Source organism: Coenobita brevimanus, chromosome 112, assembly GCF_032717465.1.
Source record: "Coenobita brevimanus isolate Jiangsu-jjx chromosome 112, ASM3271746v2, whole genome shotgun sequence".
NCBI classification, from domain to species: domain Eukaryota; kingdom Metazoa; phylum Arthropoda; class Malacostraca; order Decapoda; family Coenobitidae; genus Coenobita; species Coenobita brevimanus.
The window spans coordinates 8,451,483-8,475,977 of record NC_137065.1 but is presented as its reverse complement, the minus strand read 5'-3'; the positions used below and the strand labels follow the sequence as shown (position 1 = coordinate 8,475,977).

At 40.3% G+C, this 24,495-nt stretch overlaps 2 long non-coding RNA genes across 2 annotated transcripts in view; both read right to left on the bottom strand.

The window, feature by feature from the left end:
• Nucleotides 1–18,399, bottom strand: part of LOC145418012 (uncharacterized) — a 28,883-nt gene extending 10,484 nt beyond the window's left edge. Inside the window, exons 1-2 of the long non-coding RNA XR_013900625.1 lie at nucleotides 18,363–18,399; nucleotides 3,765–3,865 (exon numbers count right to left, since the gene is read on the bottom strand). This is a non-coding gene — a long non-coding RNA (uncharacterized LOC145418012). The remainder of the gene's footprint in view (nucleotides 1–3,764; nucleotides 3,866–18,362) is intronic.
• On the bottom strand, nucleotides 6,269–7,433 carry LOC145418013 (uncharacterized). Its single transcript, XR_013900626.1, has 2 exons — nucleotides 7,379–7,433; nucleotides 6,269–6,383 (listed from the first exon to the last, which is right to left on the bottom strand). It is a non-coding gene; the product is annotated as an uncharacterized LOC145418013 (long non-coding RNA).
• Nucleotides 18,400–24,495: the final 6,096 nt, after the last annotated feature.

Genomic DNA, 24,495 nt, shown 5'->3' with positions numbered 1-24,495 from the left:
TCATCATTTTCCCTCCCGTCCTACAGTATTGGCTAGTAGCCTGTTCCATTGAATAGCAGCAAATATCCGTATACAAGCGAATTTCCGCATTTCATATCTTGATTTTGCTCCTTGTCTAGAACTTCCTCTCACTCATCTCGGGCCTGCCTCTCCGTTGCCTTGGTTGTCCGTCTGTTCTCTGCTCTACCTGGGACAAGACCTGTTTATATTACGTACGTTTTTCCGTATCCAGCAAACGTTATTTTCATGTTTAAAAGTTTTCTTAGCAACTTTAAGATTTTAGTATGGTTAACTGTCGCTTAGCTTCGAAACAGTCCAATTTGTTCACTTGTGTGGTCTGTGCTGCCACCCTGTCTAGGTAAACTCTTTTGCGTATATCTGTCAACTTGTGTCTTACCTTCTTGTTGGAAGTTTGCTATCATTCAACCTCTTCCGAATTGGGATGGTCGTTCCTAACCCTCTCAGTATCGCTCAATTGCCTCAGTAAGCTGTTTTTGTAAAATGTTTAATGGTATGTTTAACTAGAAGATTCTGAAGCATTGTCCTCTCATAAACTCTTTTCTTCTAGGGATGTTCCACTGGTGATGTACACATTGCCTGATGATTTTTGGCCATCCTCCTTTTGGGACTGTGGCGAAACCTTTGACATTGCACGAGTCATAATCAAAGGTAGCGACCGAGTTTGGCAAAAACTGATGATTTCCAAAGCGCGCTTTTATGGTTTCTTACCTGTCTGTGCCTTCATCTCAGGCTTCTTTTGTGGTCGTTCTGTAACTACTATTGTAGACTGCGTATGAATCATCCTCCAAAACTATCGATAGTGGTGTTCCTCAGTGCTCTGGCTCTCTCCCTTATATCCATAAGTGATTTTCTAAACTTCACTTTTATCCCTGTCCACTCTCACTCAGATGGCTCCATCCTTCACATTCCTAAATGCTTGTTTCGGTGTCCGTTTCTTCAGTTCTTTAAGTAATGATGTGATGAAGCTGCGGCTCACCACTTTCTGACTTGACTATCATTTTTTATTCTGTATATATATCTATTTATCTATCTATCTATCGTTTCATCTATCTATCTATCTATCTATCTGTCTCTCTATCTCTATCTATCTATCTATCAATCTCTCTCTCTCTCTCTATCTATCTATCTATCTATATATATATATATATATATATATATACAGTATCTACACCTTCTGTCCCGTTAAATTTTTCCACAGGAATATCCCTTAATATTTAGGAATACACAGCTCAGTCCTTCATTGTCTCTTAATAACCTTGGGTTTTCTTTCTCTACGAGACTTGAAAAGATCATACTTCGTACTACCACCCGTGCAAAATCTCCTTCTAAGGGTTTAAGTGCACTAAACTGACTCCGTGTTTTCAGTATACCAGACAGTTGTTGACTTTATATAGGGTCTTATTCGCCCGTGTATTGAGTACATCTAGCATGTCCAGCGTTGGAGTCGTTCCCCACATACCGTTCTTGTAAACAGGGTGGAATCAAAGGCTTATCGTCTATTAACAACCCCTCTCTCACAGACTCCCTTCTACCTATCCCTCTTCTCAGCAGTGTTGTGTCTCTATCTCTGCACCATCGCTGCTTTGGTGTGTTTCTGAAACGTCAACTTGCACCCTTCCTCCATTATCGCAGCGCGTAGAACATTTCTGGCAGCACACTCTCACCCCTTCTTTGTCCAGCTGTCTAATGTAAGAGTAAACGATACTCAGTCATTCATGTATGCTGGAGGTCAGCTCTGGAACTGCCTTCTTCAGCCTTTATTATCCTTTGTCTACGACCCCAGTCACATCTCAGAATAAGTGGATCTTCAATTTTGCATTGTTGTGTTTTGTTTTCCGTGTAAAGAATAACTTTTGGGGTTTTTGGTCTTTGGTTCCTTCTCCCTGGCCTGAAAAAGTACGTTTTTCGATTGCTTGTATCGTAAACTTTCTCCTGGTCCATTTTAAAGAATGGTTCTTTTTTTCTTGTTTCACGGGACATCTATCAGTGTTTTTCCATGTCTCTCCGAACACTCCTACGTTTGTTGTACAACGACTTCGTTTCCCTCACTGTGGTAAACCTGCAGCAGCCGACACTGATGATATTATATGTGACCGGGGAGTATCGTCAATGTCAATTGCTGCAGACTCACCACACTGACTTTCAAAATCAATGCAGAGAAAAACAGGGAGGCGACCGGACTCTTCATGCCGACTGCTCATCCCAAGGTTTCGTTTCCAAAGGCGCCTACATTGTAAAAATTCCTATATTCTTGACACCTCTTTCTCCGAATATGCGCTGACTACGCCAAATTCATCTGCTGAATCGCTGCTGAAGATTAAGGGCCATGGTTTGACGAAACTCGTCTCTGTGGTTTAGAAAGAGGCTGGTGCTGGTGAGGGACCCCTTCAAGTGGTGGCATGGATATAGCCGGACATCGTCGCTAACCGGTTATACGACTGTCTCTCAACTCCTTCCCTATCTAGTGAAATGAGCTTGGTAGACTGCAAGATAGTGAACTACTAGAAAAAGATTTGATTTGGTGCCTCGTATGTCCACTTCAGGCACTTAGTGTCAGGGGAACACTTTTCATCTGATCAGTAATTAAGAAACGTCCCAGTGTGGTTGCACCTGATTAGTATAGTTCCTTTGATGACTGGATTGCATAGGCTTCAGCACCAAGACAAAGTGTTCTCTTGAAGAACTACCATAAAGGGTTATGTTGAAAAGGGAATTATATATATTTACACATTATCGTTCCATACAGTTCCAGTGGAAATGAATTCATATGATATTATTTATTACTTAAATTGCTTTTATTCAGAACTGGGTAAAAAATCGCTATGATCTGTGTATTAGTCAGGTAACAAAAACAATGTAAGATGCTGCATTGGATTTATTCACATACACCCGTTAGCGCGCGCGCACACACACACACACATGCACACAGAATGAAGATTGGTCCTGGTTCGAGTTCACGTGGGTTCAGGTCGATTAAGCCGGTTCCATGTTATCCAACAGTTCCAAGAACTCCACCAAGCAAGCATAAGATGAAATCGATGAGCTGTGGGGGAGAGAGAGAGATAACTGTAGGAATTATGGACATTTTTTTTTTCAGGATAGAGAGATAAGTTACAGGGATTATGGGTCTTTTTCAGGTGTGTGTGTGTATGAGAGAGAGAGAAAGAGAGGGAGGGAGAGAGAGAGAGAGCGAGAGAGAGAGAGAGAGAGAGAGAGAGAGAGAGAGAGAGAGAGAGAGAGAGAGAGAGAGAGAGAGAGAGAGAGAGAGAGAGAGAGAGAGAGAGAGAGAGAGAGAGAGAGAGAGAGAGAGAGAGAGAGAGAGAGGTTACAGTGGTCATGGATCTTTTTTCTATGCTACGAGTAGAGAGACTGGTTATAGTTCCTTATGAACCTTTGTTTCAGATTAGAAATAAGCAATTGGGACTATGAATATTTTTTTCAGGTTAGAGAAAGAGAGAGAGAGAGTTTATATGGACTAAAGATTTTCAGGTTAAAGATAAGTTAAAGAGGTTATGAATGTTTTTTCAGTTTAGAACAAATACTATGTAACAAAGTAAAATTTCCACAAACAGTGATGAAGATCGTGAAAGAATGCTTCGTATCTTAATACATAATCTTATTACTATATAATAACAACTATCAGATAACCTCTCTCTCTCTCTCTCTCTCTCTCTCTCTCTCTCTCTCTCTCTCTCTCTCTCTCTCTCTCTATCAATTTTTCTATATCTATCTGTCGTACTCACAAAGCCAAGCTTCGACAGCAGACACACGAGGACCGCCGGGAGGGTATCAAGGCCGAAGATTTGTACCAAGAGATCCAAGATGACCTCAGGTGGTGTGCCGACTGTGGCAGAGGAAGGGGAGAGGGTCGATTAGGTCAAGTGATTAGAGAAGCTATCCGATGTTTGAAAGGACAAAGGCAGCGCAGGACAGGGTATGGTAATGAAGACGAATGCAAGGCAGAGTAATGAAGGCGAATGCAGGGCAGCATAATGAAGAGGAATGCAGGGCAGCATAATGAAGAGGAATGCAGAGCAAGATAATGAAGAGGAATGCAGGGCAGCATAATGGAGAGGAATGCAGAGCAAAGTAATGAAGAAGAATGCAAGGCAGGGTAATGAAGAGGAATGCAGGGCATGGTAATGAAAAGTAATGCAGGGCGGGGTAATGAAGAGGAAAGCAAGGCAGGGTAAGGAAGAGGAAGGTAGGGAAGGGCAGCATAAGGAAAGCAGGGCAGGACAAGGCATATGAGCCGTTTTAGGGGAATGTTGGAGGGGTGTGTGACTGATGGAGAATAAATGTTTCTCACTCTAGTTCTTTAGGAATCAGTGTGATATCTTCGTCATCGGCATCGTTATTATATTATCATTATCTAAATTCTACATCCCACAAGTAAAAACAAATTACCTGGAAGAATGAAAACATTTACCACACCACAGATAGAAGCAAATTTGTCTGGAGATTAAACAGATTCGCCACAGTGAACTACTTGATAAATCCAGTTTGCAAGAATAAACTGAAAATAAGTCTTCATATTAAAGGGAAGAAGTTTAGTGAATACAAGAAAAGCCGAGGCGATGTCGTCTAACAAACAGATGGAGTAGAACACTATGTAAGCTTGATCGCAAAAGATTAGGAGGGAATATAGTATTTTAGGAACCTAAAAGTGGCCAAAGCACCAGAGAGAGCTAAGGGACCTGAAGTAAGTCATAGGATAGGAGAAGAGGCATATTATGGCACTCTGAAGCATGGGGAATAAGGGGTCAGGGTAGGAAAGCAAAATGACCCTGACGGTCCTGTATTGATGCAAGCAGCGATCTTTGAATATTAGGGACAGAAAAAGGGTGGAGGTGCTGGGGATGAAATGCTCCAGGTCTGTATGTGGAGTTAGATGACAAACCAGAGTGAAAGAGGATATTGAAAGAGCTTGAAAGACCAAGGATGTGTTAAAGTAGACGTAGTGCAAAGGAATGGGCAGATCAGAGTATGTTATGATATAGCCAGTAGAGAGAAGGTGTTGTGGGAGAGTCGTGACACCATACAGCTCAGAAGTGGAGTTAATGAGAGAAATGATGAGGTCTAGACGAAGAAGTAGGGACAGTGCTGAAACACATTTTTAACTATAAGTGTGATGGTCCAGGAGTGTGAGAAGCGGGCATGGTATAAAGCAAATTGGAATGAAGTGGCCAAGGGTAGAACAAGTCTACCAGTAATCTGTGAGGGTAAGAAGTGAAGGAGCTGGGGTAAACCGTGAATAAGAAAAGGATGAGGGTGAATTATTTTTAAGATAGCTTTACGTAGACAATTAAATAAGACAGCTGAGAAACAGAATAAGAGTGACAGAGGTTGCTTTCTCCTGCTTTCCGGCACCACCGACCTGGAATGAGTAACATTTAGTGAGAATAGAATAAAGTCATAATGCTGCCAACAAAATATTATAAACCAGAGTAAAACAGAACCACATAGAATAAAGCTATGGTGTTGGCGCCAGAGTAAAATAATAATCACATAGAATAAAGCTATGGTGTTGGCGCCAGAGTAAAACAGAATCACATAGAATAAAGCTATGGTGTTGGCGCCAGAGTAAAACAGAATCACATAGAATAAAGCTATGGTGTTGGCGCCAGAGTAAAACAGAATCACATAGAATAAAGCTATGGTGTTGGCGCCAGAGTAAAACAAAATTGCCTAAGTCTACGATATGAGAGTCAGAGTAGAACAGAATCACATAACATAGAGCTAGGGTATGAGAGCCAGGGTAAAATAGAATCACATAGCATTAAGTTAGGGTATGAGAGCCATTGTAACACAAGAATCACACAATATTAAGCTAAGGTATGGGACCCAAAATAATCACATAACATAAATCATGGGTATGAGAGCCAGATTAAAACAATCACATACCAAACTGTGGTATGAGAGACAGGGTAAAACAGAGTATGAAAATCAGCGTAAAACAAAGTGACTATATCAAAATGATCGTAAAACAGGGTAACTTTGAAAATCAGCGTAAGACAGAGTGACAATATGAAAATCAGCTTAAAACGGTTACAGTATAAAAACCAGCTTAAAATGAGTGATATTCAAATCAGCGTAAGAGAGTGACATTGTGAAAATCAGTGTAAAACGTATGACAGTAGGAAAATCAGCGTAAAACAGAGCGACATTACCGGTAATGTTAGCGAGAAGACACAGGTCCACAGTCAGATTCAACTCTGCGACGCACTCTGTCAAAATTTCTATTATATTTGTCAGCAGGGATTCCGTGAGGTTTCCGCAGAGTATGTCAAGTTCCAGGACGCATCCCAACAAGTTGATCTCGCACGCGGGTAACAGAAGCGGCCCCTGACATACTATTTCGACTGTTGAAGGTTGGGAGAATATGGTTATTAGAGACGAGAAGAAAGGACGGAGGCAACGAAGGCATCTGAAAGAGGAAGGAGGAAATAGGCAGACAGCGAAGGGAACAGAAAGGACGGAGAGAAAAGGAGAGGAAATAGCAGACAGTTGGAGTTAGTGAATGCTCTCCTTCACCTATTGCTATGGCTGTGGAGGGTTAAGGGGGGTGTTAGTAGAGGGGCAGGTGAAGGAGGAGGCAAAGGAAGAACGGAAATGACTGAGACAAACAGAAAAGAACGGGAAGACAGAGAGAGAGGGGGAAAGGCTCTTCATCATATGCTGCTTTGGCTGTGTGAATGGTTTACATTTTAGAGCATAGGAATATAAATCTAAGTGTATTATGTGATACAGGCTTTGGTAGAATAGACCCATCCATTACTAGTATAATAATGCAAATAAAGTAACTTCTTTATAGTAAGTCTGTGACAGTAGAAGAAAGAACCTGAGTTAGAACATCCATGAAACTGTCTTTCTCCAATCTCCATAAGTGGGTATTGAGTAACTGAATGAGTGAGATGGAGCATCCTTTGGAGTATGAGTGAACCTGCATGGGGTGACGCGAGTCCGAGTGTCTGTGGAGTTAGTTAAGACTGAGGGAGTGAGAGTATATAGTAGAAACGTTCTTTCACCTGCGTTAGGCTTAGTGTGTGAATGAATGATATGTGTAAGTGAATCAGTACATACAATACATACTTCTGAATGGATGTAGGTGTGTGTGTGTGTGTGTGTGTGTGTGTGTGTGTGTGTGTGTGTGTGTGTGTGTGTGTGTGTGTGTGTGTGTGTGTGTGTGTGTGTGTTTAGCGGTGTGTGTGTGTGTTTGTGTGTGTGTGTGTGTTATATCTGATATCATCTGCCACCAGCGAGTGTACGAATGCATATGTGTGTGAATATACTTGTAAAAAGGAGAACCAGGGAATGAGACTGACATTCAGACAGGAACCAAAATAGAACCACTAACGAATCCCAGGAAGAAGAACGTCAATGAAGACGTTGGACCCGCTGCAGGGCAGTAAACTCTGGGCGAGACTTCCTCCGGCCAGAAGACCCATTACAAAGAGGCTGAGAAGGGCCATCCGCATGGTAGTGGTGGTGGTGGTGGTGCCTGTAGGGGAGAGTGAGAGAGTGAGTGTGGGAGTTGGGAAGGTAGGTGAAGGGAGGGAGCGTGGAGAGTGAGTGGGAAATTAATGAAAGCAATTAAGGGGAGGGAGAGAGAAGGATGTGTGAGGAGTGAGATGGTAAGTGATAAGTGGAGGGAGAATGGACGATGAATGGGGAGTGTGTGGCAGTGGGGAAGCAGTATAGAGAGAGGGAAAATGAGGGATGGGTGAGGAATATCTTTGAGAGTCGAGAAGGAATGAAACCTGTGGGAGAATTGGGCATGAATGTGGATTGAGTGTGGAAGTGGTAAGGCAGGTAATGAAAAGGAGAGTGTGCGATGAGTGGGCAGTCAATGGGGAAGTGGTAAGGCAGGTATGGAAAGGGAGCGTGAAGGGTGAGTGGGGAGTGAGTGTGGGAATTAGAGACGGAAACTGAGGGAAGCGTGACGGAGCAGTGAAGAATTAGTAATGTTACCTGCTTATATTCTCTCTACCATTAATTTTTCCCAGATTTGCGTCTTCCTACAGCTTATTTCACGCACATCAGTGATTGGATACGACAAAGCTTCGGCGATACATCCTTTCTTTGACTCTCGTCATATTCTAGTGTTAATTTCGTGTTGCAAATTAGCGTTCAGGATGGATACATGGAAATTTTAGGCCAAGTAAGAGAAAAACAATGCCAAGAGAATCAAGGATCAAACAACTTCCTGTATGTTTTTAAATTTCTTCGATAAAGCTGATTTCCTGTTAATAGATACTCAGGGGAAAAAGAGCAGTTTATAGAAGAAATGAAATCTGCTTAGTTTTAGCCCATCAGGTGAATTTTTCTGATTATTACGAAGAGAGAATAAGGTAAGAAAGTTATGGCAATAGATCTTGAGTGAGTGATTATCAAAGTGCCATCGAGATTTTATGCCGCAAATATACACAGTACTAGTATTATCTTGCTCAAGGATGTGAAAGCTGTCGGTTTTCTCTAAGTTAATGTATGATTTTAGCCACTTCTATAGCACAGTTTTTCCCATAACAAAAGAAAATCAGATGGTTTTACATCGTCCTTGATAAAGAAGACTTAGTAGTAGTGAGAGGGTAACCAGTTTTAATGGAGATTTTTACATTATTTCACCACGAGAAGTGCACAGTGGTGAAGAAATCTTAACAGGAAGCACGTATAAAATGGGTTGTATCTGAATCAACTTTACGAATGAGGTTACCTGATTTTTTGCTGTGGAAGGGAAGGTGAGTGGAGTGAAGTGGAGTGTTGTGGATTCCTTCTTTTATAGGGATATGAGACCGAGGAGAATGTAAGGGGAGATGGAAGGGGGAATGTACAGAAGTAAAGGTGAGGTAGTGGGGGGAGAATGGGGGGCGGAGGAGGGAAGATGGAAGGAGAGAGGAGGAAAGAGGGGACGCAGAAGGGAGGGAGCGAGTTAACGGGGTGGGTGAGAACGAGAGAGGAGGAGGGAGGGAAAGGGGGAGCAGAGCATGCAAGGACCTTGAGGAAGGAAGATAATTAGGGAGAGTGAGAAGAGACTGCGATGGCGGAAAGGAGGAAAGACGGTGATAGAGAGGAGGGGAAGATGGGGTAGTTAAAGGAGAGAGAGAGAGAGAGAGAGAGAGAGAGAGAGAGAGAGAGAGAGAAATAACTCTTTGCAAGGTGATCTGCTGTTACCATTTAAGATTTACGTTGTTCCCAGACTGTTTTATCTCAGTAAGAAAAGAACTGGGAGAACAGACTTTAAATACACACACACACACACACATACACACTCACACTGTTTTATCTCAGTAAGAAAAATCTTGGAGAACAGTATTTAAACACACACACACACACACACACACACACACACACACTCACACACAGTTTTATCTCAGTAAGAAAAAAGTTGAAGAACAGAATTGAAACACACACACACACACACACACACACACACACACACACACACACACACACATAGAAGGTTTAGGAAACTTAATGATAGGACATAATAGCCTCATAAAGATTTTGTGTTTGTTTTGTTCTAGGTATCTGCAGACGATTTTATATACCTTAGGAGAGACATGGATTAGATATTACATTTATTAACCTCATTACTGCCAGATTTGCCAGCTAAAGTGTAAAAATAAAGACTATTCTGATGATAATGTAGTAAAATGCCTCGTCTCACCTTATACAACAATCAGTTCTTCTACAATAATATTTTCTACATTTATTCGACACATGTACTTGTGATAGGAGTGTGAGTTCTCAGTATGTAATAAGTTAACAGATACAGTTAATCAAAATAGTTTAATTACACAGGTGACAGGTGGTTTCATTACATACATGACAGGTGGTTTCACTTTGACTGTTGATTATTTTTTTTTTGGCCGAATATTTCTGAGTGAATTGTTTACTTCTTATGTGCCATAAAGTTTTTTCTTCATGCCGTACTGATTACATTTCTGGCCATGCATAACTATGGGGAGTTACTGGAAAATATGTTCATAGGTTCATTGTTTCAAAATGTAAAGAGGGAATGATGTAAAGATGATTTTTTGATACTTGATAAGACAGATACTCCGTGAAGGAACATAACCCTGAGGAACACCACACCTGAGTGCTTTAGACGATTTGCGACACTCGACCTAAGTTGTCCTCGTTATTATTATAAAAATAATAATAATTATTATTATTTTTATTATTATTATTATTATTATTATTATTATTAGGATTAGGATTAGTATTATTTTATGGTGATGGTGATGTCGTGCATTATTTATTATTATTATTATTATTATTATTATTATTACTATTATTTTATGCTGATGGTGATGAGGACGTTTATTATTATTATTATTATTATTATTATTATTATTATTATTATTATTATATGGTGATGCTGATGAAAACGTTCATTATTATTATTTATTGCTGTTGTTATTGTTCTTATTATTATTATTATTATTATTATTATTATTATTAATATTATTATTATTATTAAAGTTATTATTATCATACATGACTTACAGTCAGAGTCTTTCGATCAATAACAACTCCACCATCTTGTGACCTTCATTCCCTGCTCCTCCTTCTCCTCCCACACACTAGAAATCGTTCTTATCACTTAGTTTTTCATATAAACCTAAATTTTTCTAAGATACACTCTCTTTACTCATAATTCTCGACACAGTAGCAAATCTGACAGTACCAATCACTCCTGTAATTGGCTGAATGGTAAGATAAGGCTGGTGAATTTAGGAACGTATTTCTTAAGGTAATGAGGTTAATAAGCATCTGCTAACGTGGCGAGAATCATTTGCCTACGGTATGCGTGTGGAAGGAAGAACACATGTTTAAGTACACGGAGCAGAAGCCTGCAAGCTGGTCTTAGGTGCGGCCACACTTGTTCGAAATATGTGATCGACAAGACGAAGCGACGCACCGGGTTAAAGCCGGAACAGTATCTGCGTCTTATGGTTGCACGGACCCCTGAGCCTCGTTTCCTCTTGTCGGTCACATGTTTGGAGCAAGGTAGGTAGCCCACTAACACACGCTTAGATACACGTTAGACATCATTAAAACATTCGGCCGCCCTCACTCACACAGACACAGACACACACACACACACACACACACACACACACACACACACACACACACACACACACACACACACACACACACACTATACACTCATAGCAGCAGCCTGAGTCAGTCCACTTCAGGGCGAAGACCTCTCACGCTTTTTCATCCCGTCCTACAGTATTAGCTATTAGTCTGGTCCATCGAATACCAGCAAATTCCCTCATTTCATATCTCTATTTTGCTCCTTGTCTGGCTCTTCCTCTCAGCCATCTCGGGCCTGCCTCTCTGTTGCCCTGTTGTCCGTCTGTTGTTTGCTCTGCCTGGGACATGACCATTTATATTGCTTCCTTTTATACCCGCTATCCAGGAAACTTTCTTTCATGTTTAAAAGTTTTCTTAGATACTTTGTTAAAATCTTTAATATGTCCAATTGTGTCATAGCTAAGACACAATCCAGTTAGTTCAATTTGCTGGTCTGCATCTTTAGCAGAACTAAATTATATTTTTTGTTGATTTTTAATATAATCATATTAAAAAAGTTTTCACCTCCAAAGTCACATGTATCTTTAATGAGAACATTGGTGCAATATATTCTCCTGCATTATCCATTTAATTCCTCATAAGAGTTTTTTTTTTTTTTTTTCAATTCTATTGCTGGGATTTTCCCGTCCACTATTTCCATATCCAGAACTTGCTTTTCAGTCACAATTTTACTCCATTACAGTTTGTAATGAAAATATCCTGTTTAGTTCACCTTTTTTTATTTATTTTTCGCCAGTAACATCTTTCAGAGGAGACATTTGGTTTCATCCCATCCCAAGCTTCCACCTGCTTTCTTTCGACTTACACAATTCCTTGAAGTTTATTCAACCCTGTTCATATTATCCTTTTGGACATCTTCGTTTTTCTTTTCCTATTACTTCTTGGTTCAGTTGCTTTTCCATGCCTCGTTAATAGTCAGTGTTCGAATAGTGGATTTCCAGTCACTTTTATTTATAGTTGCATTCAGTTTTTCAAAATTAGCCTTCTTGTACTCAACCACATTCTCTCAAATACTGTAACATTCTCCTTATTGAATTTAAGTGTAATATTGCAATACAGTGGTCATTTCCTAAATTTTTCTCGCGAGAGAGAGAGAGACAAACAGACAGACAGACAGACAGACAGACAGAGAAAGAGAGAGCATCTACAGATTATCGACTAATAACTCGCAGCACTTTAAATCATTTGACACCATCAGTTTTTCCTTAATTGACGAAATTTGTAAGTTCACGTGGGCAATAACTTCTGCTGGCATGTATCGTTTGCATACGGCATGCCTCTTGAAGGAAGAACACTTGTATAGGTATACTGGAGCAGATCCTTCCAGCCTGTTTTTAAGCAAACTTGTATATTCATCACACACACACACACACACACACACACAGTATACATACTGTACATACACATATATACATACATGGCAGCAGCCTTAGTCAGTACACTGCACCACAATGATCTCTCTCATCATTTTCCCTCCCGTCCTTCAGTACTGGCTCTTAGCCTGCTGCATAGAATAACAGCAAATTTCCGAATACTAGCGAATTTCCGCATTTCATATCTTCATTTTCCTACTTGTCTGGCTCTTCCTTTCACTCATCTCGGGCCTGCCTCACCGTTGCCTTGGTTTTTCGTCTGCTCTCTGCTCTACCTAGGACATGACCTCTGTATATTACCTACGTATTTCCGTGCTATTCAGGAAACGTTGTTTTCATGATTATAAGTTTCCTTAGTTACTTCAAATATTTTAATATGGTCAGCTGTCGCTTAGCTTCGAAACAGTCCAATTTGTTCACTTGGGTGGTCTGTGCTGGCACCCTGTCTAGGTAAACTCTTTTGCGTCGGTCTGTAAACTTGTGCCTTACCTTCTTGCTGGAAGTTTGCTTTCATTCAACCTCTTCCAAAAAGGGGTGGTCGTTTCTAACCCTCTCAGTATCGCCCAATTGCCTCAGTATCTTGTTTTTGTAGAGACTTTGAGGATATGTTAAACAAGAAGATTCTCAAAAATAGTACTCTCATAAACTTTTTTCTTCTACAGATGCTCCACTGGTGGTTTTTGGCCATCCTTGTTCTGGGTCTGTGGCGAAACCTTTGTCATTGCACGTGTCATAGTCAAAGATATCGACCGAGTTTGGCAAAAAAATTTGATTTCCAAAGCGAGCTTTTAAGATTCCTTTCCTGTCTGCGCCTTCATCTCAAGCTTCCAATGTGGTCGTTCTGTAGCTGCTATTGTAGACCGCCTATGTTCGTCTTCTAAAACTATCGATAGTGATGTTCCTCAGTGCTCTATACTCACACCGGCTCTCTCATTTCTATTCATAAGTGATTTTCTGAACTGCATTTTATCCACGTCCACTGTCACTCAGATGGCTCCATCCTTCACAATCCTACATGCTTAACCCATTTCGGTGTCCGTTTCTTCAGTTCTATGAGTAATGATGTGATGAAGCTGAGGTTCACTAATTTTTGACTTGTCTATCATTTTTTATTCTCTCTCTCTCTCTCTCTCTCTCTCTCTCTCTCTCTCTCTCTCTCTCTCTCTCTCTCTCTCTCTCTCTCTCTCTCTCTATATATATATATATATATATATATATATATATATATATATATATATATATATATATATATATATATATATATATATATATATATATATATATATATATATATATAAAATATCTACTCCTTCTGTCCCTTTAAAATCATTAACAGAAATATCCCTTTAAATTCAGCAATACACAGCTGAATCCATCATTGTCTCTTAATACCCTTCGGTTTTCTTTCTCTACAAGTTTTGAATAGATCATACTACTTCCTGTGCAAAATCTCCTTCCAAGGGTTTACGTGCACTAAACCGACTCCATGTTTTCGTTACACTAGACAGTTGTTGACTTTTTTATAGAGGTCTTATTCACCCGTGTGTGGAGTACATCTACCATATTTGGCGCTGCAGTCGTTCCCCACATACCGTTCCTGTAAACAAGTTGGAATCAAAGGCTTATCGTCTGTTAACATCCCCTCTCTCACACACTTCCTTCAACCTATCCCTCCTCTCTGCAGTGTTGTATCTCTATCTCTGCACCATCTTCACACTCTCACCCCTTCTCTGTCCAGCTGCCTAATGCAAGAGTAAACGATATTCATGAATGCAGCAGGTCAGCTCCGGAACTGCCTTCTTCAGCCTGTATTTTCCTTTGTCCGGGACCCGAGTCACATCATAGAATTAGTGGATCTTCAATTTTGCATTGCTGTGTTTTGTTCTCCGTGTAAAGTAGAGCTTTTGGGGTTTTTAGTCTGTGATTGTTTCTTCATTGCATGAAAAAGTACGTTTTTCGATTGTTTGTATCGTATACTTTCGTTTGATCAATTATAAAGAATGGTTCTCTTTTTCTTCCTCCACGGGACATCTATCAGTGTTTTTCCATGTCTTTCCGAACACTCCTACGTTTGCTGTACAACGACTTCTTTCGCCTCAGTGTGGTAAACCCGCAGCAGCCGACACTGATGATATTATATGTGACCGGGTAGTATCGTCATTGTCAGTAGCTGACGACTCACCACACTTTCAAAGTCCATGCAGAGAAAAACAGGAGAGACGATCGGACTCCTCATGCCCACTGCTCATCCCAAGGTTTCGTTTGCAAAGGCGCCTGATTGTAAAAATTCCTATACTCCTGACACCTCTTTCTCCGGATCAGCGCGACTACTCCAAAGTCATCTGGTGCATCGCTGCCGAAGATTAAGGACCATGGTTTGACGGAACTCGTCTTTGTTGTTTAGAAAGAGGCTGGTGATTGTGAGGGACCCCTTCAAGTGGTGGTATCGATATAGCCGGGAATCTTCGCTAACCGGTTATACGAACGTCTCTCACCTCCATCCCTATCTAGTGAAAAGAACCTGGTAGATTGCAAGATAGTGAACTACATAGAAAAAGACGAGTTGGTGCCTCGTATGTCCAATTCAGGCACTTAGTGGAACACTTTTCATCTGATCTCTAGTAAAGAATCTTCTAAGTGTGGTTGCACCTGATTAGTGTAGTTCCCTTGATGATTGGAATGCACAGGCTTCAGCACCAAGACAACGCAGTGATCCCTTGAAGAATTATAATTAAGGGTTATGTTGAAAATATAATTATATGTAAAATTATACACTACCGTTCCTTATATTTCTCTGGGAAATGAATTCATGTGATACTTTTTATCGCTTAAATTACCTTAATTCAGAAAGGAGTAAAAAATAATTATGATCTGTGTATTATTCAGGTAATAAAAACAATGTAAGATGCTGCTTTGGATTTATTCACATACACACTCGTGCTCGCTCCCACACACACACACGCACATGTACACAGAATGGAGATTGGTCCTGGTTCCGGTTCACTTTGGTTTAGGCAGGTTCAGCGGGTTCCATGTTATCCCACAATTCCAAGAACTCCACCAAGCAAGCATGTGTTGAATTTGATGAGCTGTGGGGGGAGAGAGAGAGACACACTTACAAGGGTTATGGATCAGTTTTTCAGGATAGAGAGATAAGTTATAGGGCTTACAGATTTTTTTCAGGAGAGAAAGAGAAAGAGAGAGAGAGAGAGAGAGAGAGAGACAGACAGACAGACAGACAGACAGACAGACAGAGACAGAGACAGAGGTTGCAGGGGTGATGGAACTTTGATGTTAGAAAAAGAGTAGTTTTAATTTTTTATGGATCATTTTTTCAGGTTAGAGAGGGCTAAGTTATTGAGTTGTAGATATTTTTTTCAGGTGAGAGAGAGAGAGAGAGAGAGAGAGAAGATACAGGCGTTATACATGTTTTTTTCACGTAAGAGATATGTTATAGAAGTTATGGATTTTTTTTTTTTTTACAACAACCAAGATGTAGCACTTAAAGTAAAATTTCCACCGGAATGTTAAGGATCATGAAAGTAAGTTTCGTATCTTGACACATTTGTTTTTACTATATAATAAAGAGTATCAGATAATAACTCTCTCTCTCTCTCTCTCTCTCTCTCTCTCTCTCTCTCTCTCTCTCTCTCTCTCTCTCTCTCTCTCTCTTTTTCTCTTTCCTCGTCAATTTTTGTATATCTATCAGTCGTACTCACAAAGCCAAGCTTCGACAGAAGACACAGGAGGACCGCCACGAGGCTTTCAAGGCCGAGAATTTGTAGCAAGATATCCACGATCACCTCAGGTGGTGTGCCGACTGTGGTAGAGGAAGGGGAGAGGGTCGATTAGGTCAAGTAATTAGAGAATCTGCCTGGTGTTTGAAGGGACGCAGGGCAGAACAGGACAGGGCAGGGTAATGAAGAGGAATGCAGGACAGGGTAATGTAGAGGAAGGCAGGGAAGGGTAATGTAGAGTAAGGCAGGGAAGGGACGCATAATTTAGAGGAAGGCAGGGCAGGGCAAAGCAGGTGAGCAGTGTGGGGGAATGTTGGAGGGGGGTTTGACTGAGAGAGAATATATCTTTCTCACTCTTGTTCTTTAGGAATCAGTGTAATGACTTTGTTATCGACATCATTATCGTCTTATCATTATCTGAACTCTACATCCCACATATATAAACAAAATAGCCAGAAGATTTAAAAGATTTACTACACCGCAGATAAAAACATGAGCAGGAAGATTAAAAAGATTTCCCACAACACAAATAAAACCAATTTACCTGAAGATTAAAAAAGATTCGTCATACTGAACTACTTGGTGAATAAGCCGAAAATAAGTCTTCATATTAAATGGAAGAAGTTTAGCGAATACAAGAAAAGCCGAGGTGATGACATACTGAACTACTTGGTGAATAAGCCAAAAATAAGTCTTCATATTAAATGGAAGAAGTTTAGCGAATACAAGAAAAGCCGAGGTGATGACATGAAACAAAAACATGGAGTAGAACGCTGTGTAAATCTGATCGCTCAAGAGTCGGAGGAAATATAGTATTGTAGGAATTTACAAAGTGGCCAAAGCACCAGACAACTATGGGACCTCAAGTAAATCGTAGGATAGGAAAAGAAGCATATTAGGGCACTGTGAAGCATGGGGAAGTAGGACAGCAAAGTGACCCTGACGATCCTGAATTCATGCATGCATCTATCTTTGAATACTTGGGACCGAAAAAGGGTCGAAGTGCTGCGATGAAGTGCTGCAGGTCAGTATGTGGAGTTAGATGACTTAGCAGAGTGAAAGAGGATATTGAAAGAGTTTGAAAGACAAGGGACGTGTTAAAGTAGACGTAGTGAAATGGAATGGGCATATCAGGCTATGTTATGATATAGCCAATTGAGAGAAGGTGTGGTGGGAGATTAATGACAGTATGCAGATTAGAAGTGGAGTTAATGAGGGAAATGATGAGGTCTAGACGCAGCAGGAAGAATAGTGTAGAAATATGTTTTTAACTAGAGATGTGACTGAGTGTGAGAAGTGTGTATGGTATAAAGCACATTGGAATGAAGTGGACCAGGGGAGAACAATTCTACCAGTACCCTGTGAGGGCAAGAAATGAGGCATGTGGGGTAATCCGTGAATAAGGAGGGGATGAGAATGAAGTAATTTTAAGATAGCTTTTCATAGACCATTAAATTAGACAGCTGAGAAACAGAATGAGAGTGACTGAGGTTGCTTACTCCTGCTTTCCGGCACCACCAACCTGGAATGAGTAACATGTTAAAATAAAGTCATAGTACTGCCACCAAAATAAAATAAACCAACGTAAAACACAATCACAAAATAACGGAATGATATCGGCGCCAGAATAAAACAAAATCGCTTAAGTCAAGGATATGATAGTCAGAGAAAAACAGAATCGCATAACATAAAGCTAGGATATGACAGCCAGAGTAAAATAGAATCACAATGCATTAAGTTAGAATATTAGTGCCAGTTTAAAACAGAATCACACAACATAAAGTTAAGGTATGGGAGCTAGAGTAACAACCTAAAGAATGGGTATGAGAGCCAGATTAAAACAATCAAATAATATAAAGCTGTGGTATGAGAGACAGGGTAAAACAGAGTATGAAAATCAGCGTAACACAGAATGAGTATATCAAAATGAGCGTAAAACAGGAACAATATAAAAATCAGCGTAAGACAGAGTGTCTGTGATTATCAGCTTAAAACAGTGATAGTATAAACATCAGCTTAAAATAAGTGACATTATGAGAATCAGCGTAAGAGAGAGTGCATTGTGAAAATCAGTGTAGAAACGAGTGACAATATGAAAATCAGCGTTAAATAGTGACATGACGGGTAATATTAGCGAGAAGGTCCAAGTTCACTTCCAGTTTCAACTCCGCGATGCAGTCTGTCAAAGTTCCGATTATTGTGTCCAGCAGGTCTTGGGTGAGGTCTACGGAGAATATGTCAAGTTCCAGGATGCAGCCTAACACGTTGACCTGTTTTACGGAACAGAGAAAGATAATGTACACTTTAAGTGAGAATTCTAAAAATCACTACTGTCCCGTAAAGTTCCAGGTTCAAAACAAAGAGTTAGGTAAAATTACAAGTTAAAGTTTAATGCTCAAACTAACAACAAAACATTCAGGACTCATAAGGATAATGTAATGGCAAAAAACAGGTTAAATATATGGTTAACTGCAATAGCCTCTATTAACACGAAATTAGCATGAGTAAATTTATCTAAGTCAGCCCTAATAAAATGAAAATACACTGGGTAATGCTCAGTTAATGCAAGATAAATTATTACAGATACAAACTATTATGAAGAATGGCTAACAACAAGAACCCCACACGAATTACAAAAACCTCACCAGGCCCACAAATCAACAACTTATGCTATACAGCACAAGAACAAAATGCAATAACACTTATACTCAAATCACACAGCTGCTACATGGTTGGAGACTTCCTGAGTACTCACAATAATAACTGTACAGGGGAGGACAGAGATGTGAACAAAATGAGGAGAAAATCTAATGGCAATGATGCAGAGACTGAGCTCATTATATAGGGGCCGGCAGAGCTTGATACAACTTGTAAGAAGGACGCGCAAATGAAGCCTAGGGGACAAAGAGCTGACAATCCTGCTCTGAACAACAGAAAGGACGACTTACTCTACTATAACGGTAGAAGAGGGGGACTGAGGCAGAACACGCTCGTGATCAAACATGCAGCATACTGTGCGTTAAAATTACACAGAGGATGATGAAATCATAGGCTATGTAACACCTCCCCACAAAGAAAAATAAATTTACAAAGGAAATTTCTTATTACTCTAAAACAATCTGTCTAAAGTCTAGATAAGCAATCTGCAATAACATTTTCTTTCCCCTTGACATGTTGTATGTCTAATGAATACTCCTGAAAAAGTAGACTCCATCTTGTCAATCTCTGATTTTTATCTTTAAACTTACTAAGGAATTTCAGTGGGTTATGATCGGTATAAATGACTATGGGGTCAAAACCAGAACACAAATAAAATGAAAAATGCTGTAAACCCAAAATCAAGGCCAAAAGCTCTTTCTCAATAGTTGAGTAGTTCTTTTGAGGTGGAGTGAACTTCTTAATGTAATAAGATACAGGGTGTTCAATACCCTGATCATCCTCTTGCAGCAAAACAGCCCCAGCTCCTGTTTCACTTGCGTCAACAGCCATCTTAAAAGGCTTAGCAAAATTTGGAGTAGCGAGCACTGGCTGACTTAATAGAATAGCTTTAAGTTTGCTGAAAGAGGACTCACAGTTATCGGTCCAGACAAATTTAACTCCCTTTTTCAGTAGGTCTGTAAGTGGTGATACAAGAATAGAAAAGTTAAGAACAACTCTCCTGTAATAACCTACCATTCCCAAAAATCTTTGTAGCTCTTTCCTACTTTTAGGTCTGGGAAGATCACTTATAACCTGAACCTTAGCTCCTGGTGGTGCAACATGTCCATCACCAATTACGTACCCAAGGTACTGAACTTTAGCTTGACCAAACTCACACTTTGATAAATTAGCTACAAGATTAGCCTGAACTAAACGGTCAAGAAATTTACTGACATGGCATAGGTGATCTTTCCAGTTGTCACTGAAGATTAATACATCATCAATATAAACAACACACCCTGCCAAACCCTCTGTTACAACATTCATGAGCTTCTGAAATGTGGCTGGTGCATTCTTCATACCATATGGCATTACCGAACATGCAAAAGTCTTTCCTACTGTTACAAAACATGAGATCTCCCTAGCACGTTCAGTCATAGGTACTTGCCAGTATCCCTTTAACAAATCAAACTTACTTATGTACCTAGCTTTTCCGATCTTGTCTATGCAATCTTCCACACGAGGGAGAGGGTAAGTGTCTGTTTTGGTTATCTGATTAACACGTCTGTAGTCGATGCAAGGCCGCTGTGACCCACCTGGCTTAGGGACTAGAGTGACAGGAGAACTCCACTCGCTCTGACAGGGCTCAATCATCTTGTGGTCCAACAGGTAGCCAAGCTCCTTCTGGATGAGAGGAACTTTCACTGGGTTCACACGGTAAGGAGGCAGTTTAATTGGCTTTGCATCTCCAACATCGACATCATGCATCAACACAGTGGTTCTTCCTGGAGTAGCACGGAACACTTGCAGGTACTCCTGCAGTAATGCCGAAAACTCCTGCCTTTCCTCGGGAGGTAGATGAGAAAGCTTAGTCTGGAGATCATTCATGATATCAGGATTCTTCCCCAAACTATCACTCAGGCTCATACTGCATGGGAGAGCTTCACTTGCAGATTCGGGTGGAACAGCTACAGTGCAGACTGGATTATTTTCGTCCAGCCTGTGATATAACTTTAGCATGTTGATGTGACAAAGTTGCTTGTTCTTTCTACGATCTGGTGTGGCGATGACATAGTTGACATCACTGAGTTTCTTCTCCACGAAATAAGGACCACTAAACTTGGCTTGAAGAGGTTGCCCATGAACTGGTAGCAGAATCAAAACCTGATCTCCTGGCTGAAAGTGGCGTAACCTGGACTTCTTATCATACCAAGTCTTCATCTTCTCCTGAGCAGCTCCTAAATTCTCTCTCGCCAGCTGTAAAGCAGTGGACAGCCGTTCTTTGAACTTCATCACATACTCCAGCAGGTTGACGTCATCTTCCTCCGACAGCCAGCATTCCTTGAGTAGCTTAAGGGGTCCTCTTACTTCATGGCCAAACAGTAGTTCAAAAGGTGAGAAGCCCAGTGATTCATTTGGAGATTCTCTTGCAGCAAATACGACGAATGGAAGACCTTTATCCCAGTCTTTCTGATGTTCCAAACAGTATTTCTTGAGCATCGATTTGAGTGTTTGATGATATCTCTCCAACGCTCCTTGGGTCTGGGGATGGTAAGCTGAAGACGTGATCTGGGTGATGCCCAACTTTTCAGAGACTGCTTGAAAACATTGGACATGAAATTACTTCCCCGGTCTGACTGTACCTCCTTGGGCAGACCAAACTTTGTGAAGAACCCTAGCATTTCCTTAACCACGTTCTTTGCTGAGATATTTCTAAGTGGAATGGCTTCAGGATAACGAGTAGCCATATCAATCAGGGTCAACACATAAGAAAATCCTAAAGAAGTCTTAGGAAGAGGGCCCACAATATCCACCAACACACGGGTGAAAGGCGCCTCAAAAGGAGGAATGGGAACTAGAGGTGCAACCTTTTCGGTCTGATTACACTTCCCCACAACTTGACAGGTGTGACAAGACTTACAATACCAGGAAACATCCCTGAAGATACCTGGCCAGTAGAAGTGTTTCAAAATGCGTGCCACAGTCTTCCTCACTCCAAGGTGTCCTGCCAAACTGGAATCATGAGCCACTCTAATGATATCCTGCCTACAAACACGAGGGATGACAACTTGATGTACAACCTCCCACTCACAGTCGGCTGATGCTGTTGGGGGTCTCCACTTCCTCATAAGTACTCTTGACTTTATATAATAACAAGTAGAAGCACCAGCTGACTCTTGCTCACTGCAAGCAGAGTTAACTAGACCTTTCAACTCAGGGTCAGCAACTTGCAACTCAACCAACTCTTGATGAGACAAATTATCAACACTACGGGGTACTGCCTCATCTGGTGAGTGGTCCAAATTAGCAAGAAAAGTGTCAGCTAGGATAACATCATCATCATCATTATCCTCTAAATCACCAGTAACTTTAGACTTAGCCCTAGTGACAGCACATGCAGGGAACACATCAGGGACATCACAATCCTTTTTTTTTTTTTTTTTTTTTTTTTTTTTATGTGTCCGACTCTGGGACGCAGCCACTGGCTCACTAGACAACTGAGGAGCTGGACACACTTGACTTCCACCAATATCATTTCCAAGTAAGAAAGTTACACCTGACATTGGGAGTGTCTCAACCAACCCAACCATAACGGAACCATTAACAAAACCAGACTCTAAATTCACTCTGCACAGAGGGACAGAGAAGTAATTATTCCCTACACCTTGTAAGATTACAGTTTCATCAGAGGAATTAACATTAGAGCCTAGAACACTGGTCAGCATAAGGGATTGGCAAGCACCTGTATCACGATATATATTAACTGATTTCCTGTCATTACTGTCCAGAAGACTGACAAAACCATCAGACAGGAAATTAGCACATGAACTCTTGAGAGTGTCACCCAAGTTACTGCTCAAAAGAGGAGCTCCATCATGAGAATTTAAGTTACCCCTCAAAGCAGGTTCAGTTAACTCAGTTAAAGAATTCTGGGAACTCTCAAGAGTGGACACTAGACCAATTGACTGAATATTTAGACTCCTTTTTGTTCACATCACGCTGTCTCCTGAAACATTTCTCCGTAGTATGACCAAGCTTACTACAATAAGTACATTTACTTTTCTGAAATCTAGAGGTGAAGCTGGTATTTACTTCCTGAGAAACATCATCTTTATTCTCTTTCCTGTTACCTGTATTTTGAGTAGAGGCAACGTACTTACTCTCAGCTTTCCCTTTTTCTTTAGAATATCTCTTGTGAGTGAGAACATATTCATCAGCTAAAACTGCAGCATCAGACAAATTATCTATTCTTCTCTCATCAAGATATAGGCTTACATCTTTACTAATACACCTTTTGAAGTCCTCCAGCAAAATCATCTGCTTAAATTTGTCAAAATCAGAATCCACATTCTTAGAATTTAACCACTGCTCTAACAGATCTTCTTTGATTTTTGCATACTCAACATGGGATTGCTTATCTTGCTTGTAAGTTGTCCTAAATTTTACTCTATAGGCTTCAGGAACAAGCTCATAGGCCTTAAGAATCAATGTCTTAACTACATCATAATTATCAGATTGATCTTGAGGCAAAGATGCATAAGTTACTTGAGCTTTACCGGTGAGAACAGTTTGAAGGAGTACTGGCCAATACTCCTTGGGCCAACTAAAACCTGTAGCTACCCTCTCAAACAACTGAAAATACTTTGTTAAATCAGATTCATTAAAAGGAGGGACAAGTTTAACATTTTTAGCCACATCAAAATCATCAGAGCTAGATGATCCAGTTCCACCTTGTTTCATGCGATACTCATGGTCTGCCTGAATCCTGGCAAGTTCAATTTGTGCCTGAGCCTGTATCTGTGCCTCTTGAATACGAGCATTTGCCTCCTTAACACAAGCCTCCTTAGTCTGAGACTCAGCCTCCTTAGCACGTGCTTGAAATTCAGCTTCCTTCACACGAGCCTCCTGCAGGGCTAGCTGTAACTTAGCTAATTCAATCTGTGTTTGCTCATTTGGAGGAGTTACATTAAACAAGCTTTCATTAATCATGTCAACAATTTGATCTTTAGAATGATGAGAGCGAACAGCAATTCCCAATTGTTGAGCAACAAGCTTAAGTTCATTCTTTGTTCTGTTTTCTACATCACACACTGTTTGCACATTTGACAAAAAATCTTTGGCTTCATCAAGTGTAGAAATAGTAGACATCATGAATAAATCACAGTCACAAAATATCAAGCAATATCCTTATGAAAATATCCTGAATATCCTGATATGAGGTCGCCAAATTTATGTTACGGAACAGAGAAAGATAATGTACACTTTAAGTGAGAATTCTAAAAATCACTACTGTCCCGTAAAGTTCCAGGTTCAAAACAAAGAGTTAGGTAAAATTACAAGTTAAAGTTTAATGCTCAAAGTAACAACAAAACATTCAGGACTCATAAGGATAATGTAATGGCAAAAAACAGGTTAAATATATGGTTAACTGCAATAGCCTCTATTAACACGAAATTAGCATGAGTAAAATGAAAATACACTGGGTAATGCTTAGTTAATGCAAGATAAATTATTACAGATACAAACTATTATGAAGAATGGCTAACAACAAGAACCCCACACGAATTACAAAAACCTCACCAGGCCCACAAATCAACAACTTATGCGATACAGCA